The 23,811-nt window shown below is 40.7% G+C and overlaps 1 protein-coding gene across 3 annotated transcripts in view; it reads left to right on the forward strand.

Annotated features, from left to right (window-relative positions):
* Window positions 1-2,221: 2,221 nt before the first annotated feature.
* The window catches only part of CCDC54 (coiled-coil domain containing 54), a gene marked incomplete at its 3' end in the record, with an annotated part of 132,521 nt that continues 110,931 nt past the window's right edge, over window positions 2,222-23,811 (forward strand). The window contains exons 1-2 of one of the 3 annotated variants that reach the window (XR_013959878.1): window positions 2,222-2,637; window positions 13,695-13,968. Of the gene's footprint in view, window positions 2,638-7,495; window positions 9,795-13,694; window positions 13,969-23,811 lie in introns of those variants that run through there. The other 2 variants (XR_013959879.1, XM_080655223.1) reach the window with 2 other exon arrangements.

Below are 23,811 nucleotides of genomic sequence, written 5' to 3' on the forward strand. Positions count from 1 at the left end.
AATGCACACAGACAAGGCGGGGGGTGAGGGGGAGTGAGGGTATGTGCTGGGGGGTTTGGGAGGCCGGGGAGAGGTCAATTGGGAGAAAAGGAGACTTATGTAAGACTTTAAACAATAAAGAATTTAAATTAAAATATATGTATATATAAAATCAAATAAGTAAAGAATTATATAATCTTTCATTAGAATTGCAAAATAATCAAACATTTATGATTTATTTTTATATTTCTTTGAAAAACTATATATTTCCTAGACCTTATATTTAAAAGTCTGAGAAGTAACAACAACCCATTTAGCCATGAACATCCTAAAGTGCACAGATATGGTCAAAATGCCATTTCGCTGAAAACAATGAAGGCTCCTTTGAGAAATAGTTGATTTTATATTTGGGGCAGTAAATGAGACTGTTCCAATATAACACTGGAACTCTTATATTGTCCAAAAGTAAGGAAGCCATCTAAAAATTTGTGGTTGTCAAATGAACATAGAAGCCAAATATATACAATTTGAGCTTTAAAATGAATAGTTACTGTAATTATATACAAGTGTAAATAGAGATGCCAATAGAATTAATGGATAACTAGAAGCAATAAGAGATTCATTATAGTAACAAGATATAAAGTTACATAAAGAAATCAATACCTTCATATATTTAAGCAATAGCAATTAAAGGGAAAAGTAGAAGAGATGGCCCCATTTACATTGCCAACAAAAATGAAATATAGCCTAGTAATACATTTAACAAGAAATGTGCAAAACTTATATGAAAAAACTTCAACGCTTTCCTAAAAGACATAAATCTGAAACTTGAATAAAAGGAAAAATAGCATTGTTCTTCAGTAGAATAATACAAAATCATAAATTGATGGCAATATTTTAAAGTATTTTTATGGATCTAGATTCTATAGTTTATACAACTAAATGAATAGGCAAGAATATCCAAGAAACAGGGAAAACTAAATAAACAAACCAAAAAAACACAGCAATGAGGCAGGTTTATCCATAACAGATATTGGAATATATTATACAATTTGTGTAATTAAAACAGTGTAATATTAGCACATGAGTAGACAATCAGATCAAGGGGGTGGGGGGCAGAAAATACAGGTATAACCCAAGTACAATGTGGAAATTAATGTATGTGATAAAAGTGGTATCTCAAGACACTGGAAGAAAATTTGACTTTTTAAAATTAAACGTTAAAACAGCTAAATAGTCCTTTGAAAATAGATAAAATTGAATGTAACATCACCTAGATAAGATTCCAGCTCAAAAAACCCCAAAATGTTCAACATTAATCTTGTGTTGAGAACCAATCTGAGTATCCAAATTGAAGTATATTCTGGAAAAACCACTGGACTGAACTAAAAAATGTCAATACCAGAAACACACACACACACACACACACACACACACACACAGGGCTAGGAAAGTATTCTAAATTGAAGGAAACTTAAAGAGACTTGAAAACTAGTAAATGCAATATGTGATCCTTGTTAAAGCCCAGATTTATAGTTCTAAACAATAGGGTAAGCAAGGATTTGGGAGGGATGCGGCAGCGGTGGAGTGGTCAATTGAGGAAATTCGAATATAGACTGCATATACTAATTTAACAGGGTTTAGTGGATTCCTACTTCCTATGTCTGGAGAGCCTAATGATGCATTTATTTCCTAAAGACACTGAAATGTGAGCCTTTAGGACAGTGGTCCTCAAAAGGGGCGATTTTGCCCCACCCTCCCACACAAACTTTTGGCAGCGATTGGAAACATTTTTGGTTGTCACAACGGGGGAGGAAGGGTTGCTACTGGCAGGGTTGCCAGGAGTGCCACCAAACATTGTACAATGCCCACGACAGTCCCCCTCCCCCCACAACAAAGACTCATCCCGCCCAGAACGGTAACAGCGCCCGATGGAGAAACCCTGATTCAGGAGAACCCCTCTTCTCAGGGGCCAGGTGCTGGGACAGCAGGCTGGATGAAATGAAATTGTCTTTTGCGCATGTCAAACGTTAGTAATGGTTAAAGGTGAAGGGTTACGAAGTTCACAACACAGCTAATTCTCAGTTTGCTCAGCAGAGACACTGTCCATGCCCTTCCGCCCTGGCTTCCTCCAGCCTGGACACCGGGAGGGGGGGACCACGCCTCCCCAGCGGGTCTGACCGCGGAGCCTGCGCGGTGAGAGCGCGCTGCGGGGGAAGCCACTGCGCATGCGCCCAGCGGCCGCGCCCACGCGGCGCTCCTTCAAAAGTTACCCACGCGCTGGAGCACCGCGCAGAGCAGCTCGGCGGCCACAACAGGAAAGAGAAAACGGAACTCCCGGGATGGGGAGTGGGGGCTTCTCCGGAATGACAGCCATGCTTTCCCAAGGGAAGCCCGGAAACCTTCTTTGCGATCCGCCGACGGCTGCAGGGAGCGTCGCCCATCCTTTCGGAGCCCCCGCGCAGAGGAGCCAGTCGCGTGTGGGCCCGCGATGCCCACCCCCTGCCAGGCTGGACCCTGCAGAGGCGCGTTTCCACCCTCGATGGCGACTCCCTGTGTGTGAGGAGCCCGGGCGGTACTGCATCCCGTGATCCCGCGGAGGGGTAGTGCCCCTGGCACTCATCCCGCCCCAGGCTTCCCGCCCGCGAGAGCTTACAGGTAACGTTCCAAAATACCGTAAAATTTCTCAGCCTGAGTCCCTTAATCAAAGAGGGCTAACTTTTTGTATAACGAGCCGGATGACAAATGTTTTAGGATTTGCAGGCCAGGATCTGTTTCCGTCGCTTATTTTGCCTTTTTTTTTTTTTTTTTTTTTTTCTTTTTTAACAACCTCATAAAATGTAAAAGCAACTCTTAGCGCCTCGGGCCTTTCAAAAACATGAGGATGACAGTGATGAGACTCTGACCATTCACTTTACCCAGCTCGGAGGTTGGAGCTTGGATCTCAACCACAGTGTGCTGCAAGGACTCAGGTTCCATGAGGACTGCGATCCACCTGCCCAGGTGTGGTTCGCAATCTTTTGGTCCATACACCTGCTCCTCTGCTCCTCCTTTCTGCTGGGTGCCGCGGGTGAGTCTCTGGCGGTCAACCCGGCCACCCGGAAACCCCAGAGCAGCAGCCACACCCGCCTTTACTCTAAAATGACAATCTCTTCCTTCCTGGGAGCAAAAGCCAAAGTCCTTACATTGTGATTAAATTAGTATAGAAGTAAGAGAGGGGTATTGCAAACAAACGTATTTTAAAATATTTTTTCTAGTGATATAGTATATGTCTACTATGGTAATTTGGAAAACACTGAAAAATATATAGAAGGAAATAAGAATTCTCTCTAAAACTAACCCCCCACCACATACACACACACAAAACCCTATTTAAATGTTTATGTATTCTTTTAGTCCATTTTTATCAATGCCTATTAATAGGACAACTTATTGAATAACTGGATTTTTACAAATATTTCTTAATAAACTTTTATTGAAGTATATTGCCACAGTCAATTTTAGGACAAAATACAGAAAAGTGGGCGAACTATAAATATACACTTCAATGAACTTTCAAAGACTATCATAAATATACCTTTGCAACCACCGTGGAGATAAAAACAAAAACAAAAAACAAAAAACAAAAAAAACACACAAAAAAAAAAAAACACAGACCATTCCCAGCTCCCTTTATCCCCTTGCCCAGTCAGGGACAACTTTCCAAATACAACCATTCTCTTATGCGCAAATGCGCAGATTATGTTGTCTGTTCTTGAATTACACATTAAATGAATTACTCAATAAATATGATATAGTACTTGGTTTCTTTCACTTCATATTACATTTGAGATTCTTCCACTTTGGTTCCTGTAACAGATCTTTTGAAAATTTTTACTTTATTTTATGTTGTATGACATCCAATTATATGAATATGCCACAACTTATTTTTCTTTTACACTGTTTTTTATTAATTTCTACCTAATTGATATATAATTCACATACCATACAATTCATTTATTTAAATTGTACAATTCGTTGGTGTTTTTAGTATAGTCACAGACAGGTGCAACCAATATTAGAACATTTTCTAATCTCAGAACAACTCCATTTCGGAATAACTCCATACTTCTTTAGTTATCACACCCACAATCCCCATCCTCTCTGGCCCTAAGCAAGTACTAATCTACTTTCTGTTTCTATATATTTGCCTATTCCTGACATTTCATAAAATGGAATCATATAATATGGGGTATTTTGTGACTGGTCCCTTACACTGATATTGAGTGTTCAATTCATTTTATTTCCAGGTGTGAGATAATTATTAATAATACTACTCTGTGTTATCTGTATGATATGTATCAATGGAAACAAATGTCCCACACAGAGATACATATTTCTATTGGGATATATATCTTAAAAGTGGAATAGCTGGGACCATAATAGGTTATGTTTATCATTAGCTATAGCTGATAATGCCAAGCAGTTTTTCAAATTTATACACCCATCAGCAGTGTATAATGAGTTCTCATTGCTCCACACCCTCCCCAACATTTGGTGATTGTGTGTTTCCAATTTACATTTCTTTGACGAATGAAAAAGAACAGCATCTTTTCATGTGATTATTAGTCCTTTAGAAATCCTCTTTAGTAAAGTGTCTGTTGGGTCTTTATCCCATTTTTCTATTGGGTTGTTTGTCTTTTTTACCTCACTTATGTATTCTACATGTGAGTCCATTTTCATTTATGAGAGACGCAAAAAAAAAAAAAATCACATTTCTCTAATCTGTGGCTTGTATTTTAACTATTTCATTGTCAAATTTTAATGAATGTAAATTTTCAGTGTTTAAAGACATGCTGTTTTCTTTGAACATTTAGATCTGCTAACCATGTGAATTGACTTTAGAGTATAATATCAAGTAGGTGTTAAATTTTTTTTCATATAGCTATCCAATTGACCCAAGTCCTTTCCTTGAAAAGACCGTCCTTTCCCCACTGCTCTGCAATGTCACCTTTGTCATAAATAAATAGAAACAATAAATCAGTACAGATGTTGGAGCTAGTAAACAAGGACTTTAAACTATAAACATGACAGATATATTAAAAAATCTTGCTAAAGAGAATGTAAAAGATGGATAGAGAATTTCAAGAAAAATACAGATATTATTTTTAAAAATATGTTTTTATTGATTTTACAGAGGGGGGGGGAGGGAGAGATAGAAACATCAATCAGCTGCCTCCCGTACATCCCCCAGTGGGGATTGAACCTGCAACCCAGGCATGTGCCCTGCCCAGGAATCTAGCTGATAACCTCCTGTTGCATGGATGGACACTCAACCAGTGAGCCACACGGGGTGGGCAGATAATGTATATATTTTTAAAATAACAAAATGGAAGTCCTAGAACTGGATAATACAATATCTGAACTTATTTAATGGTATTATCAGTAAGTTGGACACAAAAGTAGGAAGGATCATCAACTTAAAGACAGGTCACTAGAAATTATGCAAATATAAATACACAGAGAAAAAAAGTTTTTTAATAAAACATCCATGACTCATAGAATAGTATCAAGTAATCAAACAGACATGAAATTGTATTCCCAGAAGCAAAAAGACTGAGTATGGGGCAGAAAAATATTTGAAAAAAATATTCACGAAAGCTTTTCAAATTTGATCAAATATATTTTACCCAAGATGTCTGCTTGTTTTCAGTGGAGAGTTGGTCCCAATCACCTAGCTTACCATGAATGAAATTTAGATGTTATCATAAATAATTATACAGTTTTACATCTACATGAATGAGCAGTAGGTTACTTTACAGTTGTACAAAATGTAGGAAAGTACTTTTTTGGGAGCATTACTGTACTTTTAACATGCATATTGCCTATCTACTAAAGGCCAGTAGTATCAACCAATCATAATAATACCAGATGTTTTTCAAAATACTCCCTCGGTGTGTAGTATACCCTGCATCCATTGTGAACCCCTCTCTCACAAGACCTGTCACTGCCTCCTTTCTCCAACCCCTTTCTAACTTGAGCTTCTAATGCTCACATCTCTCAGACAACACTGGTCTCTTTCTATCTCAGAGTTCTTAGGATTCCTTTTTCATCTTTGCAAGTGTTCCTCCCCCAAATACCCATGTGACTGACCCTTTTCTCCTCCTCAGGTTGTTGTTCAAATGTCATTTTCTCAGTGAGATCTGTAGTTTAAATGAAACAAAACAAAAAAACTTGTACACAATTTCCCCCATCCCTAGTTTATTTTTTTATTCAGATACTAGAGGCCCGGTGCACAAAATTCATGCACAGGGATAGGGGGCGCTCAGCTTGGCTTGTACCCTCTTGCAATCCGGGCCTATTGGGGCTTTCCTTCCCCTGGCTGCCAGCAGCTGGCCCCGCCCCCGCCGCTGCCACTGCTTGCCACCTGTGCAGCACTGCCCCCCGCCACCGGTCACCTCCCTCTGCAAGAGACAGGCGTGGGGTGCAATCGCTGGCTGGCCCTGCACACCCACCATAGCATCACTGGTGGGTGGCCTGGGCCTCCCTCTGTGGGGCGATTCTGGGGCAATGGTTGGGCCCCCCGACCAATCACATTGCACCCACCTTGGCTGGCCTGGAGCCAGTGCATGTCATAGCATGGTCATCCAGATGGTCGTTCTGCTGTTCCATCGTTTGGTCATTCAGTTAATTTGCATATTTTGCTTTTATTATTATAGATAATTGACATATAACATTATTATATTAGATTCAGTTGTAAAACATGATTCTATATTTGAATATATAGAGAAATGATCACCACGCAGTTATAAAATGTTTTTACTTCTGATGAGAACTTTTAAGATCTACTCTCTGCAACTTTCAAATATACAATATAGTACTGTTAACTTTAGTCACCTTGCTGTACATTACATCTCTAGGGATTTTTTTATTTTATAAATGAAGTTTGTACTTTTTGACCACCTTCACCCATTTATTTTTATCTATACCTTTTATATGAAATGCTATGTATTTAGTTATTTAATTTATTTCTCATTTTCCGCATAAGTTCTGGTGAGAGGGGAGGGGAATTTACCAATTTTGTTCTCTACTGTTTCTTCAATATCTTGAATTTGTAAAAATTTCTAATTGTTAACATTTTTCTCAGGTTGGGCATGTGGACACCTTAATTTATTGCTAATAACCCCTATATCTTTCGGGGTATTTCTTCAGTTTTTCATGAATAAGAAAGTCCTGATTGTATTCTAGTAATTTTTATATTTTTAAGGTTTGCTTGAGTTTCTCAGCAAAAAAGGATTATTATAGTAATAAAAGCTCTAGGCTTTTACCAAGGGGAATAAGAAATGTGATATGGTTGTTGCCAAAGCAACAAAAAGCTCGTTCTGATTAAGTACACTGAGGGCTTCTCCTTATTAGATTGGAGTATCCAACCAAATTGCTGAGGGCCCCCTCACAAAGAGAAACCCCTTAGAGTATCATCACAGAGAAGTCTGTCTATTCAATTAGAAGGTAATTTGTACCAACTGTTTTTCTTTAGGTGGTCAGGCTTCAGGGTGGATGGTGACCTTCCAAAAAAGGAAAACGATGGAAAATCATCAAAATTACCATAAACTGCTGTCAACTGAATGTTTCTTTGTAGCATGTGCAGAGTGGAGGGAAATAATATTCCTGCATTATATAATCTACCAACAACCTACTTACCTACTGTCTTCTTAATCTACATTATTATTGAAAGCAGAGTCTGAGACAGAGGCAGACATATTCTATTTGGTCATATAATCCTAGGGAGCAGGAATGACAGAGAGGAGTGAACAGGGGGAAAGGGGAAAGAAAATTCAAGCAAAATAAGGTAGTGTTATCAAGTGTCCACCACTGTTAATGGTTTCTTAGTGAAGAACCTTCTCAGGATCCTTATTAAATTTTGTGTTGGAACTGTCTGCCTGAGGGTTGACAGGGAGAAGCATTTATCTCTCAGCACCCATCTCCTACATGTTGAGAACTGCTCCCATTGGTGTTAATTCCCCCAGCCCTGTGGTTGCAAAGCTGGGAGAGCCTCACTGGCACCAGAGCATCACTCATTGCCACATCAGAGAAGCCGTGAGATAGGAAGCCAGATCCTTGGTCCAAGCTTGAGTGAGGCACTGTCAGCACAGAACAGGGGGAAACCTGCCCAGACTGTTCACCAGAGTGGTGGCTGGAACTGGAGGTTGAAGAGATGTGAGACAGTGCACAGCAGACATCGTATAAGCCTACAGAATATGCTTTTAGCTGTGTCCAAATCTATTTTCTCTCTTTTTTTCTATAATCAAAATTTCAGTATCCAGAACAAGGTTGGCAGAAGTGGAAAGTTTAAATGTGTTAGAATATGTACATTAATAACAGTTTTAACCTTGAGGGATTTTTGTAAGAAATAGAACATGAACATGCAAAATGCAACATGAGAACTTGGAAAATAAAAATTATATATATTGTACTTGAAAAATTAGACTATTGAATACTAGATATCTTCTAAACTCATGTAATCTCAGAAAACAATCATGAATTGTTTCAAGAAATAAAATGAACCTTTTGTTGTGTCTCCATGGGTTTTATGAGTCAATGTCATTAACTTTTCCTAAGATAGTGTTGTCTACTGTAACATAGCATTAACAATACAGAGCTTACAACCAATGCAAGAAAAATTGGTAAAAACACAAGAAGGAAAAATATTGGGGTAATTTCTATCACATAAAGCGTTGGCGTTAATATTGGTTGGAATAGGGGGAAATTGCATGCTTTGATTCAAGCTTCCTCTATGAGGTTCCACCTTACCAAAAATAGTTTTTTCTGTGCCTACACTCTTGTAATGGCCTCATCATCCTTTCTTATTTGATCTGGAATTGCCATCAATAGGATAAAACCTTTGAGTTATTCAATTCAGTATGTGTTGAGCTACCATTTGTTATGTATAGGCACTATACATTTGAATAAGATATAATATAAAACATTATATCCAAAAATTTTAGAATACATAATATTTTAAGGTTCACCATTCAACATTTACCAAAACTGACCATTCAATTGATCACAAATTTCCAAATATTTAAATAATATAGAGTATGAATTAAGCCAGAAATCACATAAAGATAAAAACAATTTCCCAAATTCTTATAATTTAAGGAACACACTCCGAATGATCCATGAGGCAAGCTAAATAACAGTAGAATTCAGAAAATATTTTCAGATAAATTCTAATGGATATACAACATACCAAAACATGGGATATTGTGAAAGCAAATGTTTATGGGAAATTTATAGCTCTAAATATATTAAAAATTTCACAGAAAGATTGGCTATCAATATTCCCAGGAACCAGGGGTTGGGGCGGGGGGAGTGTTGAAGCAGTCTTTCAGACATTGGACAACTGGCAGCAAAAGTGGGATGACTGAGGGAGGGAAACAAGGTGACCCTCCAATTGCCCTGCCTGCCTAGATTTAAGCACTGGATGACATTGCAGGAGGAGAAGCTGAAGCAGAGCAGTCTTTCTGAGGTAGGGAGACCAAGACAAGTTGAGTAAAACTGAGATGGCTTGAATTTTCAGGGCAGAGTATCAGTGAAGAAGGTGTGCAGATTAAAAAAAAAGTCTAGAAATCAGCATACAGATCCCTTTATGTTCATTGTTGAACACTAAGCTTAACAATGCCCCACACTAGCACAAGAATGGGAAACATTTAATTTCCATCCAGCCATTGTGGAGAGCCCTCACTCAGAACTCCTGACATTCATTGGGATCTCAGGAAGGCTACACCTTGTGTAAGTAGGGTTAAGCCAGCCTAATGGTAAAATTTACACTAGACATGACCAAAAAAAAAAAAAAAAGCTTACAAACCAACCTGAGCAGTATGAAGTTGATCCACAAGTAACTGCCTGTCAAAACAAGGTCTCTATCAGTCAGAACAAAGTCCAAGTGTGTTATTTCAGGTCCTCCAAGATGCACATGCAAAAATAGATTTACAAGAGATCTATTTGGGGAAATGCCTGTGAGAGTTGAAATAGGAAGCCAGAGGAGGAAGTCTTCAGACAGTTGTATGTCTAACCCAGGGGTGGGCAAACTTTTTGACTCGAGGGCCACAATGGGTTCTTAAATTGGACCGGAGGGCCAGAACAAAATCATAGATGGAGTGTTTGTGTGAACTAATATAAATTCAAAGTAAAGGAGCGGAGGGGAGAGCAAGAGAACCGGATAGAGCAGCCGGATCCGGCCCGCGGGCCGTAGTTTGCCCACGGCTGGTCTAACCCCTTTGAAAGAAAGGAGAAGTTTAAAGTAGCCAGAATCTCGACTGCAACACAATTCCAAGGAAGTTAAGGGTTAGGCTGATGAAAAACTCTCAAGCCAAAGTTGCCCCTTGCACACATGAATCGGCTGCATTCCTATACCCGCTCTGCTCATTGTTCTGATGGAAAAGCCTTATGGGAACTGTAGCCTTGGCATGAAAATACCAATGGTTTCAGAGAGCAGCAGACAGGGCCCTCAGCCAATTGAGCTCCCCTCAGCAGATCTGGGTGGTGCACTTGCATGGCTGCCATAGCCCATCATTCTCCTGAGCACTATTCAGGGAGAAAGACCTCCATGATTCCTATAACAGCCCCATTTTCTTGAGCATAAACTTAGCAGAAGTAGGCTGAACTACATTCATTGTCACTGATCTCAGGGCTGCAAGTGGTTCTCATCCTCTTTTTCCTCCACTATCCCACTTGGGAACCTCTTCACACTTATCAATCACCTCAGGAGTTCTTGGTGGTTTACCTGGTCATGTGATGCAAACTTTCATTTCTCAGGGGTCTGAAACCTTAGTAAACACACCCTTCTTGGACTGAGTTTGCCATGTGCATCTGATCAGTTATAGTGGGACAAAGGAGCAACAAGAGGAACCAAGTGGCTCACCAGGGATCCACACATATCCCTCCCTGTCCCACTGTGGAGGAGCCCAACCTCCTGCTCATGGTGGTCAATTACTCTGTGGATATGGTGACTCCTCACTTGCACATCCCTGGGCACAAGGAGTACAATGTGCTCTAGTGGCAACCACTTCTTGTAGTTCAGTGAGACCCACTGTAGCCGCTGGGAAGAGTATGCCCCCTGTGGGAACCAAGACCTCCAAGTTTACAGAGGGCAGAGTTGCAAGAAAGCACAAATGCTTCCAACAAAAAGTCACTGGGAGTGTTGTAACTGAAGCCACTCCTTTTGCCACTGTATTTGACTCTTATAATACCTTTGTACTAGAAAGTTCCCGACTTAATGAATCCACTGTAGTCATAATGTTACCCCAAAGCTCATACTTTAACTGTGCCTTTAGAAGATGGTTGTAGCATTCCATGAGTGGCTGCAGGTACAAGACTGCAGTGCTGTATGTGATAAGACCAGGGGATCCCATGGTCATGGGCCCACTCTTGCACCTTCATCATTATGAATTGGTCAAATACTGTGTAAATCCTTTATAGTGATGCTGGCTGAGGCTCTGCAGGTAATAAAAGCAAACTCATACCTAGACTAGGCTCTATCCCTATAAGAACAAATTACTAGTCCTTCCAGGATAAAAGAGTCCCATTAGAGTTTACTTGCAACATGAGACCATTTAACCTACTTGAAGAACGGTGCCACGTTGAGGGCTCAGTGATGGTCTCTGTAGCTGACAGTATGGACATGAGACTGCCTTAGCTAGATCAGCCTTAGTAAATGAGAGTCCATATGTTAAGCCCATTTATAACTTCCAGCTCTGCCATTCCAGCTACTTCATTCATGTGTTCATTGTGCCAGTTCAGGGTCTGATAACAAAGCCTGGCTGATAACATTCTCCACTGGCCAAGTGCTTAGTATCCCATCAATGATAATTGCCTTCTAGTCGGTGTTAAGGTGTGAAATAAAAATCTGAAGGCTCTATGTCCATTCCCATATGTTTGTCGACATACCTCTACACCAGACTTCCTTGTAATTTTCCAGTCTTTTTCCATCCAGCCCCTGAACAAATTGCCAAGCCATTAGCCTCTGCCCAGGAAAGTATACATATTCTCACCTAGAACCAGTTCTCCACACAAAGCAGATGACCAGGTATGCCATTCACAGCTCTGTTTATTAGAAATATTTGCCCGTTCTGTTGTCCTTCAAGGCCACTTCTGAACATAGCTATAATGTAGCCAATTGTGTCTGATCCTCTTTCCAAATTGGGATTGAAAAGAACACCTTCACCAGATCATTGGGTATATACTATGTACCTGAGCCCTTCTTTATCACTAGTAATGAACAATACCACATCTGCTCAGCACCTGAAATCAGGGCTAATACTAGGTTATACCTGTACTAGTCTACAGCCATCTGTCCAGTTTCTTCAAAGCCCAGACTGGCAAAGTGAATGGAAAAATCGTGACGACCACCAATAAGCTCCACCTCCCCAATCCTAGCCAAATGTTTATGGTTTCCTATCTTGTCTGGGATAAGGAGGAGTTTCAGAGATTTCCATTTGGCTTTCCCCACTATGATAACTTACCTCATGTGCCAAAGGCTTTATTTGTCTTACAGTCATTCCCCATTACACACTTAGGCACTGTAGACATGAACAACTGAGGGTGCATAGACTCAATGTGTCCACTGTGAGCCAGACTTCAGCCAGTACCACAGGACCTGGTCCCTATGAGCCCCCACTTTAAGGGAGTGTCACTATGCTGCTTGGGTTTCCATATATCACTGTCAACTCAGATGTTATGTCCAGTAATCCTTGAAATGTCTGGATAGTACCCTTTCTCAGTGTACTATCACCCTAGCAATTGGCCACATGGAGAACTTGGAGATTCATCACAGTTTATGCCTGCCACTGAATAGCAGGCTCCTTCCTCTGAAGGACCCTCTTCCATCCGTGGGTTCCATATTTGAAAACTCTCTTGAGTCTTGGAACTGAACAAGGGATTGTGACATGTCATTTGGGGCCAATGCCCTCACCCTCCTCCTTTTCCATTTTTGCCTTCCTGCTTATGTATGTTAAGCAGCATTTTTATTACTTGCCCACCCATTTTGGCTGTAGGAGTGTTCTATTCAATCAAAAATCTCCCAAACACCCCGAGGGTCAAACCCCCTTCACTGCCCCTCCAGTTGTGACACTGATTATGGCCTCTTGGCTTTGGGTAGTTAAGCACCGGTCTTCTATTACTTCAGGGCCAATCACCCTGAATGACATTAAGAAGCCCAGTTCTGTGAACACCTCATGCACAATCAGTCCTGAACTAAAAAGGAGAGTCAACACTGAACCCATGATGCTCAGGCCTCTCACAGGTACATTCTTGGTGACCTTGGTGAATCATGTGTCTTCTGGGCCTTGCTTTGGAACAAAATCATGTGATGAATTTTCTAGCCTCACAATATATGTAGTCCAGCATGACCACTTCTCTCAGCATCTTTATTACTTCTACAATTTACCAGGACAACTTGAGGATTTTCACTTCACTCAGTGTTGGACATAACAATATCATGCTTCACACCCTATCAGTGAATCTGTCCCATCCCCAGGGTTTCTTGCTAAGATGATAAATCCTGTGTCCCAATAAAGTACTCCTAAATAAATAAGTTTTATTTCTGTAATCTTATATTCTGGTCCCCTAAATAAAGCACCCTCAAAATCCAATACCAGGAAGACTCCCCTGGCTCCTGGTGGTACATGCTATTTTTGTAGCTCCTTTAATGTATAATCATCTTCTTCCTTTATCAGGCCCAGCACTTTTCAACAGAGGTTATGCTGCATTAACTCAAGTCATCTGCCTAGCAGCCAGGAAAGAAGATAAGACATCTCATGAGGGGACACCTACCTATTGCCTTGTTGAGGAATAAAAAAGCTGAGTAAAACTGGGGGTATTTTTCTCCACAGTCAAATGCCTTGCTCCTACCCTGGCACCTGGCTCCCATCCAAACTCATCCCCCCTCAAACTATTCTTTAATTCTGTAAGCTTTATGCCTTGAGGAGCAGAGGCCATAGACAATTCATCAAAATAAACATTAAAAAAAAAAGGGTTGGTGATTGGCTTTTGCATTTGCAAGGAACAAAATCATGGCATAAAACTTAGGATTGGAGGGATGCTAAATTCCTCCATGCACTACCCTCTCCAAACTCACTCAAAGAAGAAAAAAAAAAAAATCTCAGCACTAAGTGAGCAGAAAATAAATCACAGTTGGAGAGAAAGCAAAAGAGATAACTGCTGCTGAGAGTTTCAGAAGAGAGATTCAATATTCTAAATTAGAGCATAATGGAACCCCTAGAAAAAAATGTATATGTGCTAAAAATGGAGAAGCCGGTACTCTACCTCCTGTCTGGTTATCTTGAGAAAGTTCCATTGTGTTGTTTAGACACTACAGCATTAGAAATTGGAGTAGAAATATCTGCACTGAGTAACTAGACTGATGGATCCAAAACTACTTCACAGACATTGTGGGCCACAGGATCAAGCTAATGGTTTTCTGGGTGTGGTTGAAAACATTTGGGAAATGACCCCAAGAGCTGACAGACCTTCTTGGCCTAAGATGCAGTGTGAACTCTTTGAAGAGGTACTGGAGGGAAATACAGACACTTCATCAGGTGTAAGCACGGAGGGTGATGTCAGTAAAGGCCAAAAAATAACAGGGTTAATCTCAATTCATGCTAGCTGTGGACAGATGCCCATCAAGAATCCACTGTATCCCCCAAGGCTATGACATGACTTAAGTTCCTTGGAGCTTAGCTGCAATCCCAAGTAGAAGAGAAAATGTTGTATTAAATCATTTTAAAGCATAATGTCTGTATACCTAGAAAATGACTGAAGTTAAGGATTTAAGGGAGAAAGGGGTGTGCATGTACCACCTGGCAAAACGAGAACTTAAGACATAAATTAAGTTCAGTTATGGAAAAATAAAGTCATTTTCCCATACACCTGAGTATGTGACTTAAAAGCTAATACAGCAACACCAAAGGGGAAGAGAACCTAGAGCAAACTATCTGTATTCAGTTCTTTTAACACAACCTGCAAGGCACTGTAAGATGAGGGAGACATTTATCCAATTACTAGAGGTCTGGTACACGAAATTCGTGCACAGAAGGGGGTTGTCCCTCAGCCCAGCCTGCACCCTCTCCAATTTGGGACCCCTTGAGGGATGTTTGACCGCCAGCAATAGTTGGACATACCTCTCACAATCCAGGACTGCTGGCTCCCAACCACTTGCCTACCTCTACCTGATTGCCCCTAACCACTTCTGCCTGCCAGCCTAATCAACCCCTAACCACTCCACTGCCAGCCTCATTGATGCCTAACTGCTCCCCAGCCGGCCCGATTGCCCCTAACTGTCCTCCCTGCTGGACTGGTCACCCCCAACTGCCCTCCCCTGCAGGCCTGGTTCCCCTGAACTGCTCTCCCATGCAGGCCTGGGTCCGCCCTAACTGTCATCACCTGCAGGTCTGGTCCCCCCACAAATGCCCACACCTGCTGGCCTGGTCTCCCCCAACTGCCCTCTGCTGGCCTTGTCACCCCTAACTGCCCTTGCTGCTGGCCTGATTGCCCACAACTGCCCTCCCCTGCAGGCCGGGATGCCCCCAACTTCACTCACCTGCAGTCCTGGTCCCCACAAATTGCCCTCCACTGCTGGACTGGTTCCCCCCAACTGCCCTCTTCTGCTGACCTGGTCACATCTAACTGCCCTCCCTGTTGGCCTGATCTCCCACAACTGCCCTCCCCTGCAGGCCTGGGTTTTTTCCAACTGTCCTCCACTGCAGGCCTGGTACTGCCCACAACTGCCCTCCCCTGCAGGCCTGGTATACCCCAACTGCTCTCCCCTGCAGGCCTGCCCCCCCCCAACTGCCCTCCCCTGCAGTCCTGTTCCCTCCCAATGCCCTCCCCTGCTGAGCTGGCCTCCCCCAATGCCCTCCTCTGCTGGCTCAGTCACCCCTAACTGCCCTCCCTGCAGGCCTGATTGCCCACAACTGCTCTCCCCGCAGGCCTGGGTTTTCTCCAACTGTCCCCCACTGCAGGCCTGGTACTGCCCCCAACTGCCCTCCCTGCAGGCCTGCTTGCCCACAACTGCCCTCTCCCCTGCACGCCTGGTATACCCCAACTGCTCTCCCCTGCAGGCCTGCCCCCCCAACTGCCCTCCCCTGCAGTCCTGTTCCCTCCCAACTGCCCTTCCCTGCAGACCTGGTCCCCCCCCCCCAACTGCCCTCCCCTGCTGGCCTTGTCTCCCCTAACTGCCCTCCTCTGCTCACCTCATTACCCCTAACTGCCTTCCCTGCTGGCCTGATCACCCACAACTGCCTTCCCCTGCAGGCCTGGTCCCCCCCAACTGCCCTCCCCTGCTGACCTGGTCTCCCCCAAATGCTCTCCTCTGCTGGCCCAGTCACCCTTAACTGCCTTCCCTGCTTGCCTAATTACCCACAAATGCCCTCCCCTGCAGGCCTGGTACCCCCCCAACTGCCCTCCCCTGCTGTCCTTGTCCCCCCCAACTGCTCTCCTCTGTCAGCCTGGTCACCCCCAAATGCCCACAACTTCCCTCCCCTTCCAGCCATCTGTGGTGACCATCTTGTGTCCACATGGAGGCAGCCAACTTTGACCACATGGGGGCAGCCATCTTGTGTCTTAGAGTGATGGTCAATTTGCATATTACTCTTTTATTAGATAGATGTCCTGTGACACTAGTTTCATAGGATATGAACTGATGTCAGGAAAGAAACAATGTTGGAAGGTTTCTTCAGTTACCAGATTCTCAAAGCCATTCCTGTGAATGTTTAGTGCAACTCTCTAGCACAGATTAATTGATCTGGCCCATGTGGCAGCATTGTGATGTATGGCCCAGATCCCACTTCAAGGAAGGACTTGCTCCTCATTTGCTGGGAGTACTGTCCACAGGCAGGCAGCCTACAGCTGTCAGCCCTCTCTGGGAATTGCCTCAGCCGCACAGAACCACCTTACCTAAGCACACCCCTTCATGGGGTTGCCCATACTCAGTGACCTTTCAGTGCAAAGCCCAAAGTTCTTCTTTTGCCCATCTAAGGACAACTCTGAAGGTCATTCCGACTCCAGAGCTCCATGGTGTTGGCCATGGTGGCTGTTGGAGCTGCATTACAAATCAGCCTCTGCCCTTACCTAATCAAGTGTTGGGCCCAAGAGCTATTCTTAAAAAACACCTTGCAGGTTAAACTGTATCTCAGAGTCTGAATCCTGGAAAACCCAGTCTGAGATGTGCCTTTTCCCAATTCTGTTTGCCTACCAAATCCTTTCTTCACAGACTGCTTAATAAGCATAAGGTTTAAGAAACACATTTTTGGATGCAGATCACTGGGTAAGTACTTGTGTGGGGAGTGGGGGAGAGTTGCCCAAGTCTTGAACACCACCCTATGGATTCCTCTAAAATTTAATACCAGCCCTATTTTGAGATATAACTGTCTAATTCTTAAAGTACTACAAGAATTCATTATTAAAACAGATGGAGAGAATCTAAATATTATACAACCTACACAAACAATTTTTATTTTTCCTCTATAATGCTTAAATGTCTAAGGTGGGGTCAGTATTGTATAAAATGTAATCATTTCTGTCTGGCAAATGCAAATATTTTGCATTCACAGCTGCTTTTGGATATTTAGTGAATGAAGAAAAGGAAAAAGCATAAGGAAAACCTCTGAAAATCAGTTTCCAAGAAATAAAAACTAGGCAGTAGGATTTTTACAAAACTAAAACATCTTCAGAACTAGAAAATACCAAACAAGTCTGAGGGGTTATAATACACTTACCTTATTCAAATATTTGTGTTTGGCAAGCCAGTGACTAACATCATTTCAAGATATAATTGTGCTACCAAAAACCATGAAATGACTATTTTTTTTTTACAAATCTTTGAAATAATAATTTTATTTTAATACTACTTTGAAAGAAGGGGCTGGACTGACAGGCTAGCACTGATATGATCAGAGACGGTGAACTCAGGCTGCATGGTCAGCATAGAGAAATTTCCAAATAAAATGAGATGCGTGCAGCCTCTACTAAAGCAGTGTGGGGAGGAGCTTGCTTCAGCTCACTTGAATAAGCCACTGTCTATGGCTCACAAGGGTCCCGTTCTTAATGAGGTGGTGCATAGCAGCAGCACACTGTGAATCCAAGTAGCAGATGGCAACACTGTTGAGTAGGCTGGCAGTCTGATGTCTAGCCACCAACTGGCAGCAATCATTATTAAACTGATTCATGTGCCCAGGGAAACTCTTCCTGGGAGTCTTAGCACATGTGAGTAGTGAGAAGCAAATCATCTGCTCTTGCTATCTTTTGTAGATACTACCTATATTTTAAAAAATATTATTTCCCAAGGCAATGCACACAAAAACATGGCACAATGTGAACTGGAGGCCTTATTCCTTTCCTATAGACGCATATATCTTTAAACATGATAGCTATAATTTCTGTTTGGTGAATAGCGTTTATCAGAAGAAAATGGCTTCATAGCATTCACCCTATAGACCCACGGCAAATATTCAATTACAGGCAAGCACTTACAGATTCTCCAAAATAAAGGTTCTGTGTAAATGGTATAGTGAATCTAATGACAACATATTCTGTCTCACATAATGAAGCAATGGCCCAAATTGCTCATGGTCCATCTACCCGAGGCAGGTAGCTCATCCCTAGGTGAAAAGCATGTTATTATCACACTTGGCTAAAAAAGCAGATAAAGACGGCTACTAGCTTTAGAAAACTGTTCTCATCCGAGGACCTTTCACAGGAAAAAAAATCTTGATGAGATTCATTTTTATTATTATCTCTTTATAAATCAAAAGGATAAGCAAGTAGCATTTTTTTCTTTTCAAATGTTGAAAGGATTTGCTATTGGTCACCAATAGAGCCAAATCTTAATAAATATGATTTAAGGCAAGGCTTTGTGGAACAATAAAACCTTGCTTCATCACTTACAAAATACTTGCACTTAAATTAAAAAACAAAACAATCCAGCAGTTCCCTAAATCTTCATTAAGTTTGTTTTCTAAAATTAAGATACTAGATTTATTTTATGTCATGTGTTTATAATAACAAGGAGAAAAACTGCAGCCAAATGTCTGGTATTCCACATATTGCAATCACAGATTTTATTACATATTCTTTTTTTTGGTAATTATTTAATGAAAGCAAAATTTTAAACCTTTTTAAAAGAAATGTCAAAATCTTTCTGAATGTATTCTCTTTGATTCTAGCAATTTGAAAAACCAATTTAGGCTGAAATATCATTTATAACCTCCAGAGAGAGCTTGTGCCCTGTGTCAAACATGAAGGTGATTCTCCACTAAGTTCGGTACCCTAGCCCCAACCATAAAGCTCAAAAGCAAGCTCACACCCATCTCTCAAATCTCTCGACATTCTCCCCAAACAGGAAATCAAATACCAGGAGTCACCATGCACTTTAATATTTAAGATCACAAAAACCCAAATCACTCAGAGGTTGTCTCTTCCATACTTTATGAGAAATCAATTATGCCAATGTTAGAAGAGAAGATGTCCCTCTCTTGTCTGGAAAAGTAAGTAAGTGTCCTGTTAAAAGATGTCTGTGAAATGGTAGCAAGGGAGATCCTTAAAATAGCTGGAAATGCTCAGAATATTGAACAACTTATCAGACCAACAAGAGTTGTATTTTTATTCAAACATTATAAAAAGCTGGGTATAAGGAAAATGAGATAGGATGGTGAATTTTTGTCCCTGGTTATCAAGCCATACTCAATGTTAAGTGTAAAAAAAAAAAAGAAAAAGCTAGCAATAAATAGGCTAGTTCAAAGGACATATTTCAGGCATTCTGATGCAATGGTAAAAACTAGGATCATAAGTATAGCAATACTAACAATGCTCATTTTAAATACGTCAACCACTTTATCAAAAGATGAATGTTCTCTTTCAGAACAGAAGACTTCTAGCGAACATGAGCTAAGGATGCATGCGCTGAGTAGTTATTTTCTGTTCTCCTGCGTCTCACTAAAGCTGCCCTTATCAAAGACCCCACTCACCCCCCTGATATCCATTTGGCCAAAATCAAAGTTTCATTCTCCAGGTCTCTCTTACTCTAACTCTTAGAGGAATTTAATGCAATTGATCACTACCACCATCTTAAAACACTTTCTTGGCTTGGATTCAAGGCAGCAGCACATGTGACTGGTTTTCCTTCTCCCTTGCCGCGGTTCACTGTCTCTTCAGCTTCTCATCAAAATCCTGACCTCTTGACATCTGAATGTTCTTAGATATTCTCTTGTGTACATTCTGATATCCAAATGAACTTGGACGTTCTGCTAGGTACACTCCACTGAGCACAGGGACTGTGTGTGTCTGATTAACTGCACAATGCTTAGTACACAGTGAACACAAATATTTGTTGAAGGAATGAATAAATACTGGAACAACATACCCAGTTGGAATAGATAAGTGTAAGTACAATAATGATGGCCTGGGAATTAAATAGTTTCTGACTATTATTTTATTGAAGTAGTTATAAATATCATAATCCTCATCTTTTTAGAATAGGAAATTGAAGCTTAGAACAGTCAAGTAACTTGCCCAATAACATGCAGCTACTAAGTGTCAGAACTGAGACTTGTTTTCTTGCTGTTCTAGTCCAAAGGCCATGCTATTAACTCAGTGCTATACTTACTGCAATAAGTACAAGAGAAAACAAAGAATAAGAACCTGAGTTCAGCTCATCTATCCCCTGGTCCTCTGCTACAACAATCCGGCCTTGAAGCTGATGGCTGTGATGATAGCAGGACTACAAATGCGATTTTTTTCACATTCAAAAGGAAAAGGATCTGTCTCCTCATATATAAAATGGAAATAAAACACTCTCAGTCTACCTTCCGTAGGTTGTTATTTTTAGGCTAAAATAAGATAATAGGTATGTAAAATATAAATCACTATACAAAAAATAATGGATAATTTCCCTTCATGATTACTACTGAGAGGTACTGAAAAAAAGAGCTAAAGTGGAGAGGCAGAAAATCTCCTTACCAACAGGCACAGGTGGAGGCGCAGGAAAGGAGTCAAGAAAGAGCAAGAGCCCTGGCCAGGTGGCTCAGTTGGTTAGCATGTTGTCCCAATGGGCCAAGGTTTTCGGCAACCAATGAATGCCTAAATAAGTAAGACAAAACATCAGTGTTTCTCTCTCTCTCTCTCTCTCTCTCTCTCTCTCTCTCTCTCTCTCTCTCCCTTCTTCTCTCTAAAAGGCAATAAATAATTTTTTAAAGTGCTAGAACATCCCTTATTTACCTAGTTCTGTCAATTAGGGAAATGAATGGAAAGAGAGGTAATTTTCTCCTGCTTCCAGCAAAAGTGTAATGAACACCCACTACATAATTACAAAAATAAAAGTTCATTAACTTAGCCATACTATGTATTTTTTTAACAAAAAAGTAAATCATAAGGACAGAAATCTGCTGATGCTGTGAAATAAAACTAGCAATTCTGCACTTAATTTGTTTTGCACCTGTGTGGTTTTACCTTCCATTAACTCTAGAGACCTTACAATTAGCAAATCCCAGGGATGACTGGAGATAAAGTAGGCAAGAGATGTCAGGTTAATGAGGCAGCAGAGGAAGGCAATCCTGCTGGTCCTTGGGACATACAGGTCTTTAAACTGTAATCAGGTAGCACAGTTAGGAATACTCCCCAAATTCCCATTCACCACTGGATTCCAGGTTGTAATATACAATCATTATAGAAAATGGTGACCAGGATGAACTTAAATTCTGGGACTCCACTTAAAAGTTTAGTAAGGGTCCCTTCTTCCTTTGTTAGCAATATAGTCATCAGATCTCCATTAGGGGGACATCGCTGCAGATACCTATGTTTCTTGGTCATGTTTGTATCACCACTGTGGACATCACACAAACATTTGACTTAGTTAACCGAAAGTGTTTCTTAACCCAAAGAATATGGGCTAGTAAATAAAGCTTTGGAGTTAGATCAATCTTTAAATATAAATTCACATACTTAGCAAATATACTAGTAAAACTCAGATTCAACAACAATATGCCTCATTAAATAGATATGATCCCTCACAAGGTATAGGGTCAGTTTTCAGTAAAGTATGGCTATTATTGTTATTAAAGTTGTTAAACAGTGAAATGATGATTCCAAAATTGGCTGTAACTTTTTTACTAGGTTTCTTTTATTTTAATAAGAAAAGGAGATCCATATGTGTGTCTACATAAAACCTTTTCTAGAGAGTTAAGAATTCATGCAACAATCACTTCCTAGTTCTCTTTTAACTTTAATTATTAATTAATAAAACATTAAAGGACATTAATTTTAAAAAGTAAGTGCCTAATATGTGCTAAGTCTAGGGTACTATGAGTCTAGGGTCTAGGAAAAATACAAAAGTAAGTATAATAAAGACTCCATTCTAGAGACTAAAAGTAAAGAATAATTTTAAAAAAAATAAGTATCACAAAAGAGGCATAAATAAAATATGGGAATTCAGAATACATAGTTTTATTTGTTAAGAATCTGGAAAAATACCATGGAAGAAACGATACTTGATATTTCTTAAAGTAAGCACAAAATTTAGATATGCAGAGATTGAGGAGGAGGTAAACAAATTAATGCATGAATTATGAATGAATCATTCATTTCAAAATCTTCTGATTGCTCTAATTCCTGGAAATCAGCCCTTGTGGCGCCTACACTCTAGTGATGGACAGCAAACCCATATGAAAATGAAATGACATGAGTAAGAACATGGAGTGATTCATGATGGCTGAGGGGAATAGTGACGGATAATAAACCAGATCATGGAAGACTTCAAATACCAAGGTATTTGGACTTTATTCAAGCCTTTTGGAAACAAGTTTCAAAAACATTATCTCACATTACAGTTAAAAACAAAAGATAGAGTACAAATTGACCCACAGAAAATTGTTAAAAGGTAAACTGAGTCATATTTAAAATTTTAAGGGTTTATTTCAACATTTATGGACTGGAATCAGATAGTGTCCAAGTAGAAGTGCTTAGGAGCAGTCTGCTGACAGGAGCCGGGAAAGAATTACATAGAATGGGGAAGCAAAGAAAGAAAATTATTGGATTAGCTGTAGTTTAAGCCTAGTTGTCTGTTTGTGATTGGTTGTCCTAGGGTTTGATTTCATAACTTTGAGGCAATTACAGGCTTAGATTTTTGTTTCCTTATGTAGGACACCAGGGCATCACAGCCACCTCTGTCTAATGGTCTCCTTGTTTAATTACTTTAACAACATGCATATTGTTCATGGTGTGTAAAGTTCTTTCTAGCAGAGTTTGAAACGTATCCCACATAAGGAAGTCTGGAAATAGGGATGTGATTTCAGTAGGTCAGGAGTGATGTAATGAGGACCTGACATGAGACAGAAAGAGAAAATGAGAAACACTGATAATGCTTCATGACACTTCACAACTTTTTTGGACCTCCTACCAAGACAGGGAACTTGGTTAAATAAAATAATTCAAATCCTTATCTCTCTCAACATTTGTACTTACAAGGTAGCAAATCTTTCCATTTTAAACTTACACATGAAATAAATAACAAGGTGATTAACAGTCAGAATGGAAAACTCGAATGGAAGCCAGAAATGTGCAAGAGAGCAGCCTCCCAAACTCCATATTCTTTCCCATTCTGACATCCTGTTTGCCAGCCTCCATGATGCCTGTGTCTTCCTCAAGGATTTTCAGTCCTCAAGCCTCCTGCCTTGAAGTCTAATCAGGAAAAGTACTGAACCCTTTTTATGGCTACACCCAGCAAGGCACATCCTGCTAACTTTCAATCTGGCCCACTTGTGTGATGATATTTTCTTGAAGTGACTAATACTATCTCTACGAGAA

Source organism: Plecotus auritus (assembly GCF_963455305.1).
Source record: "Plecotus auritus genome assembly, chromosome: 2".
Classification (NCBI taxonomy): Eukaryota; Metazoa; Chordata; class Mammalia; order Chiroptera; family Vespertilionidae; genus Plecotus; species Plecotus auritus.